At 41.4% G+C, this 21,908-nt stretch overlaps 1 protein-coding gene across 1 annotated transcript in view; it reads right to left on the bottom strand.

Moving 5' to 3' along the window:
• Positions 1–21,908, bottom strand: part of LOC133388029 (regulator of G-protein signaling 5-like) — a 68,425-nt gene that overhangs the window by 20,754 nt on the left and 25,763 nt on the right. The gene's annotated exons all lie outside the window — the stretch shown is intronic.

Here is a 21,908-nt window from a genome sequence, read left to right on the forward strand (position 1 = left end):
AGCTGCAGCTGCAAAGCAAGAAACTTCTTGCCTTGAAGTTTCAATCACTTGATGCCACTCCATCTTAAATGAAGAAGTGGACACCAGGGCTGCTTTCAGACATCGGGCTTATTGCATTAGTTTAACGGATTAAAATGGTAGCACTTCTGTCTTGATTTCTAAAATTCCTTTCACACTGCAGTACCTGTTGTGTTAAGGAACAGTAGCTTTTTCAGCTGTTATATAGGTATTTTGCACAAATGTCTTTCATGCAGCTGCAACCAACAGCATCTTGTTTGTGTCCCTCACCCTTTATACACATGTGCCTTGTAGTTCCCCACTGTGTAGGAGGTCTAAGCTCTCATCCCGTCGCCATGCAACCCTTCTCCCTTTAGCATCTGATATACTAATACTTTTTTTTTAGTTGTATAGACACAGGGGTGTGTGTGTGAAAAGCTGCTAATACCCACACCTACATCGGAATACTAGCACAATTTTCATCAGGCAAAAAAACCCTGCATACCTAAAGGGCAGGAACTCACTGCATGCTGGGGTACCTGTTACATGAGCAGCTGTAAGCTAGTGAAAAACTCCAGTGATTTTCTGGGTTCCCTAGCTTGCAAATGGATTATTTCTGGTATTTATAATGTTATAATTTTTATAATTTTTGTTACAGTTTTAGATACCACTGTTAACGTTTTTAGATACTGCCTGTATACTAGTATATTATCTGGCTAAAACCTGTTATTTGGTTGCCTGGAATAAACTGATTGATGAAGTTCTGGTATTTATCATAAAAATTACTGCTTGCACTATATTCCACAAGATTTCCGGAATTAGCTTATACATTGTTTGAAAGATCAAATATAAAGCTCAAATTACCAGGTAAGAAATCGTCAGAATAAAAGAATAAAGTGCAGTGTGAAAGCAGCTGAGGATGCAAAAGCCACCAGCCTGTACAATGTCAGTTTCTGCCAACTGCACCAAGGTAATTAATGGTGCTGTAAAACAATTAGCTGGCAGCTGCCTTAGGAGGGGCTTGGATGTAAAGCAGATACGCAAGGGAGAGGGTCAAGGGGTCTCACTACACATACTGGTTCATCTTCCAAAAGGCAAAGTCAGTTAACAAAGCAAAGGTTCAATATTTCAACAAGGCAATTCAGGTTTCAAGACATGGCTGGTGAGGGTCTGACACTGGTGTTTGACAATGCTTCCAGCGGAGGGCAAAGGCCTTTTAAGCAGATGCTTGGTTCAGATGCTAGCCATCAGCCCTCCAACTCCGGGGAACTTGTAGCCTTAAACAGCCAGAACACCTGCATTTCTGTATTACTCACAGGCGTCTTCGCTCTGCAGGGAGTGGAGGGGCTTCCTGTTCACTCTTTGAGTCTGACTGAGGAGCTCCAGCTGTGTCCTGAGCATTCTCCTGCAGGTAGAGGTCTGAAGCTGCATCTTGGGTGAGTCTGCTTGTTCCCTCTCCTGGGTCTGCTGTGCCAATCCACTGCTCCTCATCCTCCTCTGAGGACACATCTGATGGAAGCATGTCACACACCTCTGCACACTTCCTGCTCCCAAGTGACCATCCCCTTTCCCTAAGAGATACACAGTTTCCATCTCTTCTTCCACCTCATGATCCCAGATTGTGGACAATAATATGAACAAACAACAATCTTCTCCCTGATTAAAAGGGAGGAAATCATTATAATGGGAATAATGTGCTATTATATTATGACACAGTACAGGGGGACGGAGTATGCCATTGGGCATAGCACTGAATCTCCCAAAGCCACATGTGTATATTTCACTTGTGAATATTTAACTCCAAAACAGTGTTAAAGGGTAGGTGATACAGGGCAGAGCTTGGGAGCTGGGTGAAAATTCCCAAAACTAGTTCTGACACTGTTATTAGCCCTAACTCCTCTGACCTTTTAGATCAGGAGAGTGAAACTGACATGCTGCAGGGAGGCAAGAAAACATCTGAGGCAGGAAACTAAGAAACCTTCAGATGAGAGAGAGGTAGATGAGTACCTTGGGTAAATCCAGAAAGCTCGCTTAGCAGACTGGGACAATGGCTTCACAGCCAATAGAAGGAAAAATATTGCTGCAGTTTAAAGACATTACAAAAATGGCTTATGCATCTACCAGAGGTGGCGAACCTTTGGCACTCCAGATATTGCTGAACCACAACTTCCATCATCCCAGCACATGGGCCATGCTTGCTGGAGATGATGGGAATTGTAGTTCAGCGACATCTGGAGTGTCAAAGGTACACCATCCCTGATTAGGCCTTGAACATGATAGTAAAATTTACATATTGAAAATGGCAACGCAGCAGCTAGAGCTCCGAGTAGAACAGGAAGACCGGATCCACAGGACCCATATGCACATTTGGGGGGTTCCAGAGAAGGAGGAGGAGGCTGATATTATTACTTTCTTGGTGGATTGATTAATTCCCTTAATCTGGGGTGACTCTTACTGAAGATGATATTGAAGGAGTGCAAAGCGTGATATGGCTGTGTCCCAGGTCAGATGACTCTCCCCAAGACATTATTATGAACTCTGAGAGCTCCTGCTGGAAGGAAGGGTGGGGTATAAATAAAATAATAAATAAATAAATAAAGTGAAAGAAAAATGCATAAAGCTTTACTCAACCCTGTTGTTGTTGTTATGTGCCTTCAAGTCGATTGCGACTTATAGCGACCCTATGAATCAGCGACCTCCAAGAGCATCTGTCATGAACCACCCTGCTCAGATCTTGTAAGTTCAGGTCTGTGGCTTCCTTTAGGGAATCAATCCATCTCTTGTTTGGCCTTCCTCTTTTGCTACTCCCTGCTGTTTTTCCCAGCATTATTGTCTTTTCTAATGAATCATGTCTTCTCATTATGTGTCCAAAGTATGATAACCTCAGTTTCATTATTTTAGCTTCTAGTGACAGTTCTGGTTTAATTTGTTCTAACACCCAATTATTTGTCTTTTTTGCAGTCCATAGTATCCGCAAAGCTCTCCTCCAGCACCACATTTCAAATGAGTTGATTTTTCTCTTATCCACCTTTTTCACTGTCCAACTTTCACATCCATACATAGAGATCAGGAATACCATGGTCTGAATGATCCTGACTTTGGTGTTCAGTGATACATCTTTGCATTTGAGGACCTTTTCTAGTTCTCTCACAGCTGCTCTACCCAGTCCTAGCCTTCTTCTGATTTCTTGACTATTGTCTCCATTTTGGTTAATGACTGTGCCGAGGTATTGATAATCCTTGACTAGTTCAATGTCCTCATTGTCAACTGTAAAGTTACATAAATCTTCTGTTGTCATTACTTTAGTCTTCTTGACTTTCAGCTGTAGTCCTTCTTTTGTGCTTTCCTCTTTAACTTTCATCAGCATTTGTTTCAAATCATTACTGGTTTCTGCTAAGAGTATGGTATCGTCTGCATATCTTAAATTATTGATGTTTCTCCCTCCAGTTTTCACATCTCCTTCATCTTGGTCCAATCCCGCTTTCCGTATGATATGTTCTGCGTACAGATTAAACAAATAGGGTGATAAAATACAACCCTGTCTCACATCCTTTCCGACGGGGAACAAATCGGTTTCTCCATATTCTGTCCTTACAGTAGCCTCTTGTCCAGAGTATAGGTTGCACATCAGAACAATCAGATGCTGTGGCACCCCCATTTCTTTTAAAGCATTCCATAGTTTTTCATGATCTACACAGTCAAAGGCTTTGCTGTAGTCTATAAAGCACAGGGTGATTTTCTTATGAAATTCCTTGCTCCGTTCCATTATCCAACGTATGTTTGCGATATGATCTCTGGTGCCACTTCCCTTTCTTTTCAGCTTGGATGTCTGGCATTTCTTGCTCCATATACGGTAAGAGCCTTTGTTGTAGAATCTTGAGCATTACTTTACTTGCATGGGATACTAAGGCAATAGTTCGGTAATTATTGTATTCTCTGGGATCCCCTTTCTTTGGGATATATATTGAACGCTTCCAGTCTGTGGGCCATTGTTTAGTTTTCCATATTTCTTGACAAATTTTGTCAAAATTTGGACAGTCTCAGTAGCTTGTAGCAACTCTATTGGTATGCCGTCTATACCTGGTGATTTGTTTCTTTCAAGAATTTTAAGAGCAGCTTTCATCTCACATTCTAAAATTTCTGGTTCTTCATCATATGGTTTCTCCGTGAATGAATCTGTCATCCTGTAATTCCCGTATATCACTGAATGTAATGGCAATAGTAGTGACATTTAAGAGCAGCTTTCACCTCACATTCTAAAATTTCTGGTTCTTCATCATACAGTTCCTCCATGAATGAATCTGTCATCCTGTCATCTCTTTTATAGAGTTCTTCAGGGTATTGCTTCCATCTTCCTTTTATTTCATCTCAGTCAATCAGTGTGTTCCCCTGTTGATTATTCAACATCCCTAAATTTAAATTTCCCTTTAATTTCTCTAATCTTTTGGAATAGGGCTACCTCTTTTGTTGCCCTCTTCTATTTCTATACAATAACTATTGTAATAGTTTTCTTTGTCCCTGCATACTAGTTGCTATATTATTGCATATAGGGTTCTGACCGTGTTTCTGTCTCCTTTTGCTTTTGCTTTCCTTTTCTCTTTAACCATTTTAAGAGTTTCTTCAGTCATCTCTCTTTTTAACAAGAGGTATTGTCTTTTTGCATTCTTCCCTGATACTCAACCTTAGGGTGATTAAATACATTGAGTGTGTGACTGAAATCTTTCCAGGTCTCTGCTCTGACACTTTGCGCAGGAGACAATTATTCAAACCCATTACAACTGCTCTATAGGATGCAGGTTTTGTTATCACTGGGGATTCCCCTTTAAACTTCATCATGGCAAATTCCTGATTGCAAGCTCAGAAAAGCAAGCTTAAAAGGTTCTGCGCGATCTCTGGGTCTCCTTTGCTAATGCATCCTCAAGGGAAGGGGATGAGCATGATTGTGAAAGGTAGGACTCACCCTAGGAACAAAGGAAGAGCAGGAGAGATAAAAGGAATAAAGACACTGCCACATCGGAACCTGGGCTGGGGGGGGGGGTAGCAGTGGCGTCACTAGGGTTGGTGTCACCTGGTGCAGTAACTCATGGTGTCACCCCCATGGACCTCCTCCTGTACCAGACAATACAGAACCCTTAGTAATGTTTTTTGTACTAATGTTACTCATAAATAGTAATTCCCGTATATCACTGAATGTAATGGCAATAGTAGTGACATAAACAACTAGCAAAATTAAGATTACACCTTTAAATTATAATATCATACGCACAGCCCAAATTCTTGTTCTTATCACTAATGGGAGTTAATTATCTTGCATATGCCCATAGTAAATTTTCAGATACTTTCAGACCCTCAGCAATTTTCAAGTGGTCTATGTAGAAGAAAAGTTTGGGAACCCCTGGTATAAGACATCTGCTTATGTCCCTATGCTGCTCTCACCCCTCATTTAGGTGTCTGGGATGCATGCGTGTGGACATACCTCCTTACAGTTATGGAAAGTGATTCTTAATAATAAGTCTCCAGACACAAAGTTACATAGGTATTTATCAGTTGTTTAGTAGAAAATTCAGAAGTGCAGAGTTCCTTCATAATAGTTGCAGCCACATACACCCTTTTTTACTCCTGGATTAAGAATGAGATCTTTGTTAATGCATTCTCTCACAACAACAAACATCTCTAGGAGCCAATCAGCATGTAAGTGGAGAGCATTAGCAACTGAGAAGAGTCTTCTCAGTGGCTGACTCACCTCCTTTCACTCTGAGTGGCTCCAATCAGCAGGAAAGGGAAGGAAACCTATTAGAAGACTCTTCTCAGTGACTAACACACTCCCTTTTCATGCTGACTGTAGGATGCTTGGAGACATAGGGACCCTGATCCCAAAACAGCAGAGGGACTAAGATCCCCTGGGCGACTACCCTCCCGGTGCTTATGGACATGACCATAATATATTTTGTGACGTGCAAGTTCGATATTATTTATTACGTGTGTTTAGGATTACACTGATGGCATTCCCAAATATGTACTTTCACACAGACTTTGGTTTTCCATAACACAATGTTTGTCCAAGCCTCCACACTTGGGGGGGGCACTACTTGCACATCAAAGTTGGACACACACCTGAACCAAGACCCAGACAAAAGGGCACTCAAAACAAAAAGGTAATTACAGTGGCTGAGTAGATCTTGTACAGTGGTTATACTGACTGGGCAGCCACTGTCCTTCACATTTTACAAAATACTTTTTCCTATACAAAGATTAAATTTCTGTGTATGAAAAAGTAATATATGAAGTGGTCTCAATAGTGAGAAAAGTAAACAAATGAATGGTGATCCAAATGTTTTTCATTCTCACGTTATGAAGCTAGCTGCCAGATGACGTATCACCTTCCCTACGCATGCAGCGTAGACTGAAAAAAAAGCACCCAAGCCACCATTCAATACATGCACGTGTTCTTTCCAACATGAATCTACAGGTCTCAAAAAGTAAGGTGTGACAAAGTCCTCAAACACCTTATAACATGTCTCAAACATGGTCTCTTGTTCTACCAGCATGCCTTCACACCATCACTTTGCCAAAACATAAGGATAGGTAAATTGCTTTTAGGGAGGTTCACAATTATGATTTCCTATTTATTTAATCTAAAAATATTTAAAATACATAAAAACAGGCAGGGGAAGATATTGGAGAATTATAAAATAAATACAAATTAAAAAGGGGGGGAGGTGAAGAGACCTTAAATGTGCTACTCACCATCTCTCAGCCTATCCTCCCCTCAGGATGAAAACAATGGAGAACCATGACCACCCCCAGGAAGAAGGGCACACTTAAAATGTAGAGGAAAAAATCATCTACAATCATAGTGTGAAATCAAATACTTATTGGGACACAGTATGAAGAAATATTTATATAAACATGACTCTCAGATATGTTTATGAATTACACAATCTGTAAATATTTTTATAGTGCAATCCGATGTTTGTTTACTCAGAAGCAAATCCCAATGTATTCAATGGGGCTTACTCAAACTGGGAAGTGTGCAGAGAACTACAGCCTCAAGTGATAAGGAACTTGTTCTTTCAACTTGTTCTTTTAAATTGAGACCTTATCCCAGTCTGAGTCTGTGTTGGAGTTGCTTTTTAATATGTTTTTAAGCCTTTTTTTTTTTTTAATGTTTTTTTAAAACTTTTAAAAAATATTTTCAAAGATGATTTAATATATTTTAAAGTCTGTTTTTATGATGTTTTAAAGTGCTTTTAGTGCTTTTGTTTGCCGCCCTGGGCTCCTACTGGGAGGAAGGGTGGGATATAAATCAAATAATAAATAAATAAACTTCATTCACCCAACCCAAAATTCAGAATCATGCCTCTTTAGGCTGTTTTCCAACTGTTTAGTCTTGCTTTATGGTTATTGGATTTTAAATGGCTTTATTTCTTGTTGTGAGCTGCCTTGGTTTCCAACCCTACCTCACAGGGTTGTTGGAAAGACTACACACACACACACTAGATATGTATAATACAACCCATATAATAGTTTATTGTCAAACCAGTTGGTCATTGCAGAAAAATCAGTATTAGTTTTTAAAAAATCAGTATTAGTTTCCTACAGAATAAAAACTGTAATACCTAAGTAAGCCCTGCCTACTTGCTTTAAAATAGGACTGGAGGAGGGGGGGGGCAGAAAGAGAACACAAACACAATTCTTTTTTACATTCACTCCAAAGTCCCATTGATTTTCAGCACATTCATAACCATGTCTACTCAAAAGTAAATCCTATTGAATTCAATGGGATTTACTCTGGAGATATGGGATTAGCAATGCTTTTACCCCCACAAAAGCAAGTATTGGGAAGGTTTGCAAAACACTGCCCAGGATCTGACTCCTACACACAAGAGGGGAAAAAACTGAAATGTATATACTTACCCAATTTATGAGATGTTCAGATAAACGGGGGGAAACCACCATTTTCTGGCCTTGCAATGAGGTTTACTAGACACTGCCACAGGTCAAACAAACACTTCACTGATTGGCTGCAATCCTGAATGGGCGGGGTTAAAACTACGAAGTGCTATACAGTAGTTTAAAAAAAGATTTAACGGGGGCGGCTACGTTTTTATGTATATCTCGAGAACCGGACCACCTAGAAACTTTTTTTTTGAAGTTGAGAATCACCCCCCACTGATGGTGTCACCTGGTGCGGTCCGCACCCCCCTCATGATGCCACTGGTGGGTAGAGGAGCAGGTGCAATGCCTTCACCCTAGAAAGTGCACTCCAATCTTTCAGAGGTTCCTGTGCTTATACAGGGTTTGGTTTCCTTAGAATGATGGTCAGCAGAGACTGTGGTGTCTTTAGGATATATAGTTTTATTTACACATATAGGCAACCTGAGCATAAAATGGAGGGGCTCACAGCATTAACACTCCAATGGATCCTGCTTTCTCATTAGGCTTCTAGAGGAGTCTTCCAAGCTATGGCTTGGGGTTCAGAACAGAGAGAGAGGCTTTCCAGCTTCACCTCCAACTAAGTGACACACACAGGCTACCTCCTGGCCCCAGGATGGCGGACAGCATAGCAACAGGACTTTGTTGGACCACACATTTAGACATGTGGCCACTCAACAGGCCCATAAACAAACAAAGAGGCTGGCTTGGCCAGAACTATTAACTTATGAAATGATCTCTAACACAAACTGCGTATCTACAGATAACAAAACCACAGACATCATCCAGACCAACCCCCCAATCCTATAACAGTATTGACAACTGAATGTTAATATTGTTGTCTGTGTATGCTTTCTACCCTGAATGGTATGCTCATATGTCAGAAACAAGATCACTACATGGGTAGTCATAACCTACAAAAGCTACTATTCATATTTACCCTGTGGCGGGAGAGGATCTAGTGTTAGACATAGTCTCCACCGCCCACCCTTCTTTCCTGCAGGCTGAGCCAGTACTTGGCAGTGTACATGAACCTTGCTACAGTGGAGTTGGGATTTGTTTGTTTTCAGTTTGTTTATCCCATTTTTTATTTTGGTTCCTGTTCACTGGAGTATGAAATGCTAAAATTATAACTTTCCTCAATTCTTTACTTGATTTGTATTCACTAACAGGCAAAAAAACCTTGCGGTTTAAGAACAGTTATTTCTATCAAACTTTAAAAAGCAGGGAAATTGGGCAGCTATAGTGAATGCACCAGGGGAGCAGGAGACCTGACCTCCTCTGTGAGATATTGTACTGCCAGGGCCAATTTATCCATTAGGCACAGTAGCCACAGTGCCTAGGGCCCACGATACTTTTAGGGGCCCATGAAAATGTTTTAATTTCTTTTAAAATCAGAAGAAAAAATGAACTTCTAGGGTCGAAGAAAATCTTTTTAAAAAATTTCTCACATCAGAAAAAAATGAAATTTTTAGGGCCCACGAAAATCTATTAAATTTTGCCTAAAACAGAAAAAAAATAAACGTTGAAGTATTTAAAGTTATATCAAAAATATTTTTAATATTGATATTATTATGGAGGAAGGGGCCCACGAAAGTCATAATGTGGCCCTGTGTAGTGTCCTACATATTTGTAAAAATGCCAAGACAATTTGGGTTGGTCTTTCACAGTTCAATCCACTTCCTTTGTAACTTGGAAGAATTTGGTAACGTGCCTCTGAACATATGGTGAGTGGTGGCAGTATCTTCAATCAGCCCAAATAACAGAAACAAGACATGTGCTGTGCTGATCTTGTTTTAGCAGGGAGGAAGCAACAATATTAAAACAGTTGATATAGTTCAAGTGGGGTACCACAGGGCTCGGTCCTGGACCCAGTGCTCTTCAACATTTTTATTAACAACTTGGATGAGGAGGTACAGAGCATGCTTATCAAATTTGCAGATGATACAAAATTGGGGGGGGGCACAGCTAATACTGTGGAAGACAGAAACAAAATTCAGTGGGACCTTGATAGGCTGGAGCATTGGGAAAGCAACAGAATGAAATTCAACAGGGATAAATGCAAAATTCTACACCTAGAAAAAAGAAACCAAATGCATAGTTATAAGATGGGGGATACTTGGCTCAGCAATGGTACATGTGAGAAGGATCTTGGAATTGTTGTTGATCACAAGCTGAATATGAGCCAACAGTGTGATGTGGCTGCAAAAAAGGCAAATGCTATTTTAGGCTGCATTAACAAAAGTATAGTTTCCAAATCGCATGAAGTATTAGTTCCCCTATATTCAGCACTGGTTAGGCCTCATCTTGAGTACTGCATCCAGTTCTGGTCTCCTCACTTCAAGAAGGATGCAGACAAACTGGAAACAGGTTAAGAGGAGGGCACTGGAAACAAAGCCCTATGAGGAGACACTGAAAGAACTGGACATGTTTAGCCTGGAGAAGACTGAGGGGAGATATGATAGCACTCTTCAAGTACATGAAAGGTTGCCACACAGAGGAGGGCCGGGATCTCTTTTTGATTGCCCCAGAGTGCAGGACATGGAATAATGGGCTCAAGTTGCAGGGAGCCAGATATCGACTGAACATCAGGAAAAACTTCCTGTTAGAGCCATAGGACAATTGAACCAATTACCTAGAGAGGTATGGGCTCTCCACTGGAGGCATTCAAGAGGTAGCTGGACAGCCACCTGTTGGGAATGCTTTGATTTGGATTCCTGCGCTGGACCCAGCAGCAAAAAAAAGGGGGGGGGGAGCAGTGTGGTTGTGACTAACATGAAGAGACCCCACACCTCTGAATATGCCACTACACTACTGGTCCTGAATCTTCCAACATTCAGCTTCTTTGGATGTCCACAAGTTCTAGTTTTATGAGAGAGGCAGAAAAACTTCCCCTTCTCTATGCCATGCATAATTGTATACACGTCTATCATGTCACCTCTTACTGACCTTTTCTTTGAACTAAAAAGCCCCCAATGCTGCAACCTTTCCTCACAGGGGAGTCCCTCCATCCCCTTGATCGTTTTGGTTGCCCTTATCTGAACCTTTTCCAACTCAATAATATCCTTTTTGATGTAAGGCGACCAGAACTGCACACAGCATTCCAAACGCCGTCCCACCACAGAGAGAGAAAGGGTTGGCAGATCCTTCCCCAGTGCTGCGACCCTGATCTAAATCCCAACCCCGGCTCAAACAGCTGCTTTGAACCAGAGACAAAGTGATCGATCACCCCGGTCCCGTCTAGTTTGGCCCTCAGAAGAAAGTTGGAACCCAAACGAAACCTAGCGGCTGGACGGACTGCCTCTGCACAGAGAGGCACACGTTTCCAAGCCGACGGTCCTGCCGTTTGAAATGGGGCCTGTCGCAAAGAGGCCCCGCGCCGCCCCTGATCTCCCCAAGGTACAGGTCTCTTCCCCCCCATAACCTTCCCCATCCCTTCTCTCCTGATGTCGCCTCCGTTCCTGCCTACGCGCAAAGCGCAAACCAGCTGGCAAGCAGCCTCTGCCGAGTGAGTGGAACAGAGAGACCAGCACGCCCCAAGGCTGCAGATGGTCGCCAAGGGGACGCGCTCCTGGGGCTGGGATGAGGCGCCTCTGGCGTTCCGCTCCCCATCTGCTTCGGCAGACCCCGGAGGCGAAACTGATGTCAGGAGCTGCCGGAGGGGGCTGGCGGCGGCAGCGGTGGAGTTGGAGCGACTGCGAGCGGAGAGGCAGAAGTGAGGGAGGGCATGTGAGAAGAGCGTGTTTCCAGGCGTTTTAATTTTTTTTTTGCAGGCTTAGGGGCGCCTCTGGCGCCCCTCAAGCATTACACCCTCATGCCATGCTTTCCTTGCTTACCATGTTATGCCAGCCCTGTTTAGAGGCACAATTGCCCCAGTGGTCACACCTACCTCACTATTATGCATGATCAAATAGTTTTGCAGGTTTTTGTAGTACTTCAAAGCCTTCAAACCCTATTTAACAAGAAATAATAATGGAACAATAGGAGTCTGTACAGTACATCATGGACAGCTGTAGCTTTGTTATTCATACTACCTTCAACGGTCTTAAATATTATTATGTCTCTAGCCTAATAACTCCCACTAAACCAATACTAACAATGTGCTAAAAGGATGTGACCTTCCCTCTAACTCTGTATCAAGACAGCTGTCTTGGAATCCTCTGAACTCTACCCCTAATTACTTCAACCATCTGGTGATGTCCACTTCAAATTGTTAGGCGTAAAACACCAATGCTTGTAACAAGTAACTTGAAACAGTGGGGAACGATAGACAAAAAGGCAACCTATTCTTCCCTTACTGATTCCTTCTTTAGTAATAACTGTTTTTTATTTATTTATTTATTTATTTATTTATTAAATTTATATACCGCCCGACTAGCGATAGCTCTCTGGGCGGTGAACATCAAAAATACAATAAAATTACACAATCTAATAGAACAAGTATATAAAAACTGTACAATATAAAATCAGATTACAACAATTTAAAATTAAATTAAATTACATTAAAATGCCTCAGAGAAGAGAAAGGTCTTAACTTGGCGCCGAAAAGATGGTAGTGTCGGTGCCAAGCGCACCTCCTCGGGGAGACTATTCCATAATTCGGGGGCCACCACTGAGAAGGCTTTACTTCCTTTTCTAGCTAGTCAGAGATTGCGTGTATGGGTACTAGCCTCATGGCTCTACAGTGACCACATGTATGCCTGTAGTCAGAATGGCCTTATTTTCCCTGTTGTAATAAACCTAAAGTTGATTTATTCTTTCAGTCACCAGTCTTACCAGACTACTCATGTCTGCACTCTGCAGAACACCAAACTCCAGTACAAATGACAGAATAAACAAGTCCCATAGTAACCATAGAATTAAAGAGAAGACCCACAGAATCAATTAGAGTGAGATATATTGAGGGCAGAACTACACATTACACATGACATGGAATTGCTGCCAAAAATGGTGTCCCTGTGTCAAGGTTCTACCCTTTCCTCTACTACATATAGCAGTGGTGAGGAACTTGTGCCCTTCAGATGTTGTTGGACTGCAATTCTCACCATCCCTGTTGACCATGCTGACTGGGGCTGATGGGAGTTGGAATCCAACAACAACTTAAGGGCCACAAGTTTCTCACCAGGTTCCCCACCACTGACATATAGGATCACTTCCTGTATGTTCTCTCATCATACATTTTCCCATGAGGTAGAGTGGGGCTGGGGAAAGTCACATGGTGATCCTATATGCTATGAGCAAGAGGGGAGGAATTCAACAGAGGGCTGCAGTATTGGGCAATAGTCCTGGGTTGGGTATAATACATAGTTCTCCCCTGACATTTTGAAGTACTATGTAAAGCTGCTTCTGGAACTCCTCTTCTTAATATCCGGTAATTCTGACATCGCTTGCACCTTTTCCATTTATAACTTCCCCAGTTTATTTTGGGTGAAATCCGGCAGAAGCAGAGTAGAGAAGGGTGGGGTATGATCCTCTCCATCCACATCCCTTGAGTATTCATTCTGTCTCAAAACTGCAAGGTTCAAATCATTTCCTTGCTCCGGCTGTGGCTTTGGGGTCTGCCTTTGTCCCTCCCACAGATCCACTGCCTGTTCCCACGCCCTCCTGAGGGATGTAGTGAATGACCCCCTTTGTCTCAGGCAAGGCATGCCAGAGGGTTCTCACAGCAACAAAGCACATAATAATAATCTGATTTTACTCAGACTTTCAGGACTTGAAATTAAGCGATTTGTTTAAGACAAAAACAACAAAAGCTGTGTATGGTGGGGTATGCAAGCAGACAACAGGTGCGAAGGAGAAGAGAGGCCTGGTTGAGAGAGGGTATGTGCATCAAGATCATCATTCATGTGGCCCACAAATAGAAAGCTGGAGGCTGGACATGGATCTGGGAATTCTAGAATCAATAAAGATGAGTTCTAGGTTGCCACTTCTATCATGGACTAATTGTGTGATCCTGGTACGTGAGTCAGTTACACACTCTCTCCTCTTACCTTATTTTATTTATTATTTAAGAACATAAGAAGAGCCTGCTGGATCAGGCCAGTGGCTCATCTAGTCCAGCATCCTGTTCTCACAGTGGCCAACCATTTGATTTATATCCCACCCTTCCTCCCAGTAGGAACCTAGTAGGAGTACCCTAGTAGGAGTACCTTCTTCCCCTTCTCAGCTTCAGTTCTCCATCTGTAAAGTCAAAATATTAATGACTAGTACTACCATATAGTCAGTAAAGAAGCACTTTTAACAGGCAAAAGGCTACATGAAAAGGTACAGTAAGAACTGTTAGTAATCCAGGGCTTACCCACATAAGAGCATTACTTTGTACTAAAGATGCTGTTTTTACCTCCATTTTCTATATGCACCATCCGCAATAAGGGCTCAATGCCAGCTGCAAACATTCTATTCACACTGAAGCCAATTCTGCAGGTAGGTGGCAATAACCGCTGTTTCTCCTGAGTACTTCTGTGGTAACTGCACATCTTCTAATAAACAGTGAAGCATTTCCATATTGGACCTGTTCCAGTGTTCTGTGATCCCATTCTGTGGTGGACTATGTGAGACAGTGGTCTGGTGTTCTATCCTTCCTTGCACAAGAAATCTTCCATGTTTTGGGATACTAATTCTCCACCATTGTCAGATCTTTATATTTTTGGCTTGTAGCCAAACTTACTGGAGACAGCTCGAACACAGTCTTTGAATTTCTAAAGTACTTGACTTCTCTCTCAAGAGGTACATAACAGTATATCTTGAATAATGACAGTTTCCACCTTTAAGGGTCCACATACTTCAGTGTGAATCAATTCTAGAGGCCTTTTAGTTTTCCTCTCACTTTTCTTAGGAAAACTTGGGTTTGTACTCTTAGCTTTCAAACAGCATTCACACTTTTCTGTAGATTTGCATTTTCAATTATTTATTTATTTACTTGCTTACTTATATCCCACCAGTAGCCCAGTAGCCAAACTGTCCTTCTCTAGGGCATTAATTCTAGAAAGATTGGCATGTGCCAATCTTCCATGCCAGACACAAGCGCAACCTACACCACATTCATCTCTAACATTGTTGGCATGCATAGGTGGGTAACATTGCAGTTCTAAAAATCCACCTTTGAGCTTTGTTGTGCAGCAAATTTCATCTCCATCAAAAGCATTGCAAATATTATTAAAGAAATGCAAATAAGCCCCAAATTTCATGAAGGTGGTAGGTACACTCACTAAACTGCCCGGAAATTCAGGAATGAAGAATGATTCCTTAAATTCAAGCTCTCTAGCATCTTTTGGTGTGTTGCATAACAACATTACATTCCCTACTGCCTCTACTTCAATCCATTGTCCTGAAGGCAAATAAACTTTTCTTGAACAAGGTCTCAAAATGTTAAACAATTTTTTTATTATTATTAATATGATAGCTCACCCCAGAGACAAAAAAGAATTCTGCCACTTGTTTTGGTCTTTTCCTCATCAGAAATATTAAAACTAGACTGTTTCCATTTTGGATCTCTTTTCTTGTCTTTAAAATTGCTCTTCTGTGCTCTAAGTTTTCTTGGGCAATTTTTGAAAAGATGTGTATTCTCCTTTTGTCTCTCTGTTTTATTGCTGCCCTGTTGCCTTAAGGCAGCCTTTCCCAACTAGTGGGCCACCAGATGTTGTTGGACCACAACTCCCATCAGCCTCAACCAGCATCGCCAATGGTCAGGAAAGATGGGAATTGTGGTCCAACAACATCTGGTGGCCCACTAGTTGGGAAAGGCTGCCTTAAGGGCTTTGAATGATGACTCATCATCTTTTGTCTGCAAGATGTCCTTTGTTACTGCTTTTGTTTGCCGCCCTGGGCTCCTGCTGGGAGGAAGGGCAGGATATAAATTAAATAATAAATAAATAAAATAAATAAGACAGTTCATTAACACTTTCCCTGGGTTCACTATTTCTCTGTTTAAAACCAAACTCCTTCAGAGATGCTAGAGATTCTTGGAATAATTTTCCTGATTGTTCCAGAATGCACACAATCATTTGAAAATTTTAATCATTTCCAAAAGTTGCAAATAAAGTTGCTAATTTCTGCTCCTCAGTTATAATTTGGGCACATCTTTCAAGATCTCAGATTAAAGATGTGAATTTGTCTATATGCTGTTCAAGAGACTGATTGGTAGCTTTTCTCTGTGTAAACAGTGTTTTATACATGAACATAGTATGTTTTTGAAGACTTTTGATGCATTTTCTTAAGATTTCCCCCAAATCTCTTTAGCAGTCTCACATTCCAGGCATTCATTCAGAGCCTTATCATTTAGACATGCTATAAAAATACTCATAACTTTTGAATTCTCCCATGCTGCAACTTCTTGGTCCTCGGCTCCAGGTTTTTCTTGAGAAAGGATTTTCCACAAACCTTCTTCTTCCAGGTACCTTTTAACTCGAACACTCCACAGGGGATAGTTAGTTTCATTCAGTTTCCCAAGGGAAGCTTTGAAGACTGACTCTTCTGCCATTGTTTCCTGTCCTAAACGTTTCCTTCCTAAGCCTCCATTGTAGCACACAGCTCTTTGCAAAACTTGTCCAGCAGGTTTTCAATGCACGCAACTCAAAACCAAGCTCTAGGCCCAGTAACCTGTTGGGATCTCCAATGGCTGGTAGACCAATTAGAGATTTAGCAAATTAGCAGAGTTTAGCTTAGTGCAGCTTGCTCAGCACTTTGTGCTGCATGAGTGTGATTTTACCTGAAAGAAAGTGAGCTTTTACCTTGCTTTAAATCACTCAGACCTAGACTTGGTTTCAGTGAGTCCAGAGTGGGCTTTTTCAGGAGCAGGACTCAGCACCTCTTTCAGGGTGGCTGGAACCACGCCCTCCTGCAATGACGTGCTGACTACACCCTAGATCCACTTGGTCAAACCCCTTCAGCAAGCTTTAATAAGCCAAGAAGGGCAAGGGTCAAGAGAACACATTGCTGGCAGCATCGTCGCATGCACCTTGTCCAAGTCATTGGCCCGCATCAACTGAAACCAATCTCAAGAGGTTGCAGCAGACGTTGTAATGGACACCTCACTGGGGACTACAGTAGATGTGAATGGGGCATCAAGATTGCTACGGAGATGAGCAACTTTACCCTCAAAGTGCCTTGCAAACAATTCACAGTGGGCCTCCGAAGGGTCAACAGACCCCTGACAAGACGGAAAAGCTCCACTGGATGGCTACTTGAGCATGCAATGGTGGCAGAGAAGTAGGTCTTCTTCACCGCCCTCACTGCTGCACAACAGGCACAGTTATGATATATTACTTGTGCCCAATCAGCCTCACAGCACGTCTTTTGCCACTTGCGCTATAGCTGTCATCCAGCCCTTAGTTCATAGGTGTACCAAGATGCAAAATGGGCTCTACAATGCCAGAGAGGGCGCTTGGGACAACTGTGTTAAGAGCCCAATATGCCCAATATACAGCATGACAATGGCTTCAACAGGGTCACCTGCTCTATCTACTGGGATATTAAGGCAATAGTTTGATAATTACTGCATTCCCTGGGATCCCCTTTCTTTGGAATTGGGATGTATATTGAACGCTTCCAGTCTGTGGGCCATTGTTTAGTTTTCCATATTTCTTGACAAATTTTTGTCAAAATATGGACAGATTCAGTCTCAGTAGCTTGTAGCAACTCTATTGGTATGCCATCTGTTCCTGGTGATTTGTTTCTTTCAATTTTTTTAAGAGCAGCTTTCACCTCACATTCTAAAATTTCTGGTTCTTCATCATACAGTTCCTCCATGAATGAATCTGTCATCCTGTTATCATCTCTTTTATAGAGTTCTTCAGGGTATTGTTTCCATCTTCCTTTTATTTCATCTCAGTCAATCAGTGTGTTCCCCTGTTGATTATTCAACATCCCTAAATTTAAATTTCCCTTTAATTTCTCTAATCTTTTGGAATAGGGCTACCTTTTTTGTTGTCCTATTTCTATACAGTAACTATTGTAATAGTTTTCTTTGTCCCTACATACTAGTCGCTGTATTATTGCATATAGGGTTCTGACCGTGTTTCTGTCTCCTTTTGCTTTTGCTTTCCTTTTCTCTTTAACCATTTTAAGAGTTTTGTCAGTCATCCATTGTGGTCTTTCTCTTTTTAACTAGAGGTATTGTCTTTTTGCATTCTTCCCTGATAATGTCTCTGACTTCAATCCATAGTTCTTCTGGTTAACTAAGTTTAAAGCCTCAAGCCTGTTCCTTACTTGATGCTTCTGGGATGTTATTTAAATTGTATTTTGGCATTATGATTGCTTTGCTGTTCTTCAGCTTTATTCTGATTTTCGATACGACCAGTTCATGATCTGTACCACAGTCTGCTCCTGGTCTTGTTTTCGCAGAAAGTATGGAACTTCTCCATCTTCTGCTACCAATTATATAATCAATGTGAATTCCTATATTGACCATTTGGTGATGTCCACGTGTACAGTCGTCTTTTCAGTTGCTCAAAAAATGTGTTTGGAAGTAACAAATTATTGGCTTCCCAGAATTCAATAAGTCTTTCTCTCCTGCTTCATTTTTATCTCCTAAGCCCCATTTTCCTACAATTCCTAGTTCTTCTCTGTTCCCTACTTTTGCATTCCAGTCCCCATGGTTATCAGAATATCTTGTCTTGGTGTGTGATCAATTTCTTCCTGTATTTCTGCATAAAATCTCTCCAGTTCCTCTTCTTCTGTGTTTGCCGTTGGAGCGTAGACTTGGATGTTGGTTATGTTAATAGGTTTCCCGTTTAATCTCATTATCATTGATATAACCTTGCATTATAGCTCTTAATTGTTTTTGCTACATCACTTCTCACTATTAAAGCAACCCCATTTCTTCTTAAATTCTCATTTCCTGCATAAAATATTTTGTAATTGCTTGATTGAAAATGTCCCATTCTCATCCAGTTTAATTCTCTCACACCAAGTATTGTAATGTTGATACGTGCCATTTCTTGCTTGACAGTTTTTAACTTTCCCTGGTTCATGCTTCTCACATTCCATGTTCCTATTGTGTACAACTCTGGACTCTCCTTTCACATCTGTGCACATCAGCCTCTGGGCTTCCTTTCGGCTTTGAACCAGCTGCGTCATTAGTCACAGCGCTACTTGTCCTTGTCCTTTGTTCTTCCCCAGTAGTTCGGAGAGTGCCTTCTGACCTGGAGCACCTTCCTCATTATCAATTGTCTTGGACCCTACAGTCGGCCGATGAGGTCTTGTTGGTGGTGCAACCACTGCCTGGTTGGCCTTTTCAGGGTTTATTCTAACACGCAACTAGACACATTTGTGCAGTGTCAAAATAAATTGTGCAGTGTGAAATATGTTTTTGTGCAGTTGGGCATACGGGATTTAACAAAGAGGTAGGTGGTTTTTAAAAAAGAAACAGATGAGAAAAGATAAAAAGAAATAGAAAGTGAAGATAAAGATTGGCTCCTTTAAAATCTTCATAAGCTTATATTAATAGAAATTGCTTCCTCTCCCTCACATGCTACCTGCTGTTCTTTATTGACGGATATGAGAAAGCTTGACGCTAATGAAGTTGGTTCCCCACAGAAAGTAGGCAACTTTAATAACTCTTTACCAATTACCCAGAAGCCAATAATATCTAATGTAAGTAGGATGGACCCATCTTTGGAGGAAATCACTTCCATTGAGCCTTCGATGGTCATACCACCTACTTTAATGATAAAGCAAACTTATCCATCTGCTCAATTTATTTTAATCTGACAACCAGCTAAGCAGCCTATGGCAAATTTGGCATTTTTGTCATGGAATATCGCTGGGTGGAAGAACAAATCCTATGACCCAAACTTTCTAGACTACCTCAAAAAACATGATGTCATCCTGTTGCAGGAGACATGGTCAAGTGGGGAAATCCACCTGAATTGATATATGTCCTATACGCAGTCAGCAATCTCAAGTACCAAGGGTGGACGGCCTAAAGGAGGACTGTGTTTGCTCATTTCTACCATCTTACGAGCCACTATTATTAACATGGTCCCGCTGGCAGGGCTGGCCGTCTCAATAGTCCTCAATTTTACCTGGGCTCAGATATTGATTGTAAATATATACTTACCTCCATGCTGTCAAAACAAATCTGCGAAGACAGCAAAGCTAAGGGTAGAGGAATATATTGCTAAGTTTTCCATTTTATTCCCAACCGCCATGGTCATTTTAGCAGGGGACTTTAACGCAAGAATCAGCCCATCTGATGAAGCCCTTTACTCCCGATTTAATGAACCTCTGCCAGTAATAGGGGATATGTTTAACATTCCGACCAGACACTTAAAAGACGGAGGCATTAACTATCCTGGGCTTTGTCTGATGCAGCTGACGAACAATCTGAACCTGACTCTGGTAAACCGACGAGCCAATGGAGATAACAACGGTGAATTCACTTTTGCATCTGGTGCTAGAGTATTTACTATAGACTACTTCATCGTCTTCCAAGAGCTCTTTCATGCCGTAACCACCTGTATTGTGGAAAATCGCCCTGAAAGCGACCACTTACCGCTTTCTTTTTCTCTGTCTTGTGGCAACCAACCCATTTATATTGACCAAAGACCAATCCTTAATGAGGAATTTGAAGTGCGAGTGGCACGCATCAGATGGTCGGCCAAATTGGACACTGGCTATTAAACTCTGAACGCTGCCTGTCATTGCGTGATGCGCTTATAGCTACAACCTCCGCTGATTCTGCTCTAGATAAATTCCAACAACTGATATCGATCCTTCAAAAGAACATTTTACCCAAAGTGGCATCTAAGCCCTCTAGATCTATCTGCTATTCCAAATCTTGGTTCGATCATGATTGCTCAGAAGAAACTCCTTATTGCAAAGTATAGAGCTTATAGAGACACCAATTTCCCTCCACTATTTTTACAATGGATGGAGGAGAAAAAACGTTATAAACAGTTAATTAAAGTCAAAAAAGCTCTGGCACAAAAAGAAGACTGGCAATGTCTGTTAAAAGCATCCAGAGTAAAGGATTCATCTACCTTTTGGAAATTAGTTGCAAAGGGTTGGCTTAGTTCCGCGCCTAACTTGGATTATCATATATCAGTGATAATATATGGGAAGACCACTTCACTAAAATCTATGCAAGAGAACAGGTATATTATCAGCCTATCAAGTCCCAGGGTCACAATTTCTCTGAATGGCCGCCTGTCACCTCTAAAGAAATAGTCAATCTAATTGCTAAATTGAAAACAGGAAAAGCACCTGGATCAGATAATATTCCACCAGAGCTTTTCAAAGCTAATGTTGACTGGTGGGTGCCGGTTCTAGCTACCCTATTCAAACGTATTGACTCTGACATTGTCATTCCAGATGACGGGGGCTTGGCAATAATTATTCCAATCTTCAAAAAAGGTTCTAGATCTGATCCAGCCAATTACAGACTGATCAGTCTGTTAAATATTATCAGCAAGATCTATGCCAGCCACTTAAGTGACAAATGTCAAACTTGGACGGAACAAGAAAATATTCTTGAAGAAGAACAGGCGGGATTTAGAGCTGGTCGCTCCACAATGGATCACGGTCTTGTCTTATCCCATCTGATAGAAAAATATTCAACACCCCCTGGAGGAGCTCTTTATACAGCATTTATCGATTTTAAGGCACCCTTCGATATGATACCTAGATATATACTTTGGGAAAAGCTAGTGTCTATTAATATAGACAGATGCCTGCTTGCTCTAATACGTTGTCTATATGAATCCACCTATTTACGAATTAGATGCAATAGCGCTGGTCATTCCAACATTCAAAGGCGTTAAACAGGGATGCATTTTGGCTCCCAGGCTGTTTAATCTATATATCAACTCCTTGGTTAATACTCTGTCATCTATAGGAAATCATTATCCCAGTTTATCCAAGAGGCCTATATCTATTCTCCTATATGCCGATGATATTGTTCTCCTCTCGTTGACCCCTGTAGGGTTGAGACGATTAATGAATGCCCTTGCTAGTTACTGCAAGAATGAGCTCCTGGA

Source organism: Rhineura floridana, chromosome 6, assembly GCF_030035675.1.
Source record: "Rhineura floridana isolate rRhiFlo1 chromosome 6, rRhiFlo1.hap2, whole genome shotgun sequence".
NCBI classification, from domain to species: Eukaryota; Metazoa; Chordata; class Lepidosauria; order Squamata; family Rhineuridae; genus Rhineura; species Rhineura floridana.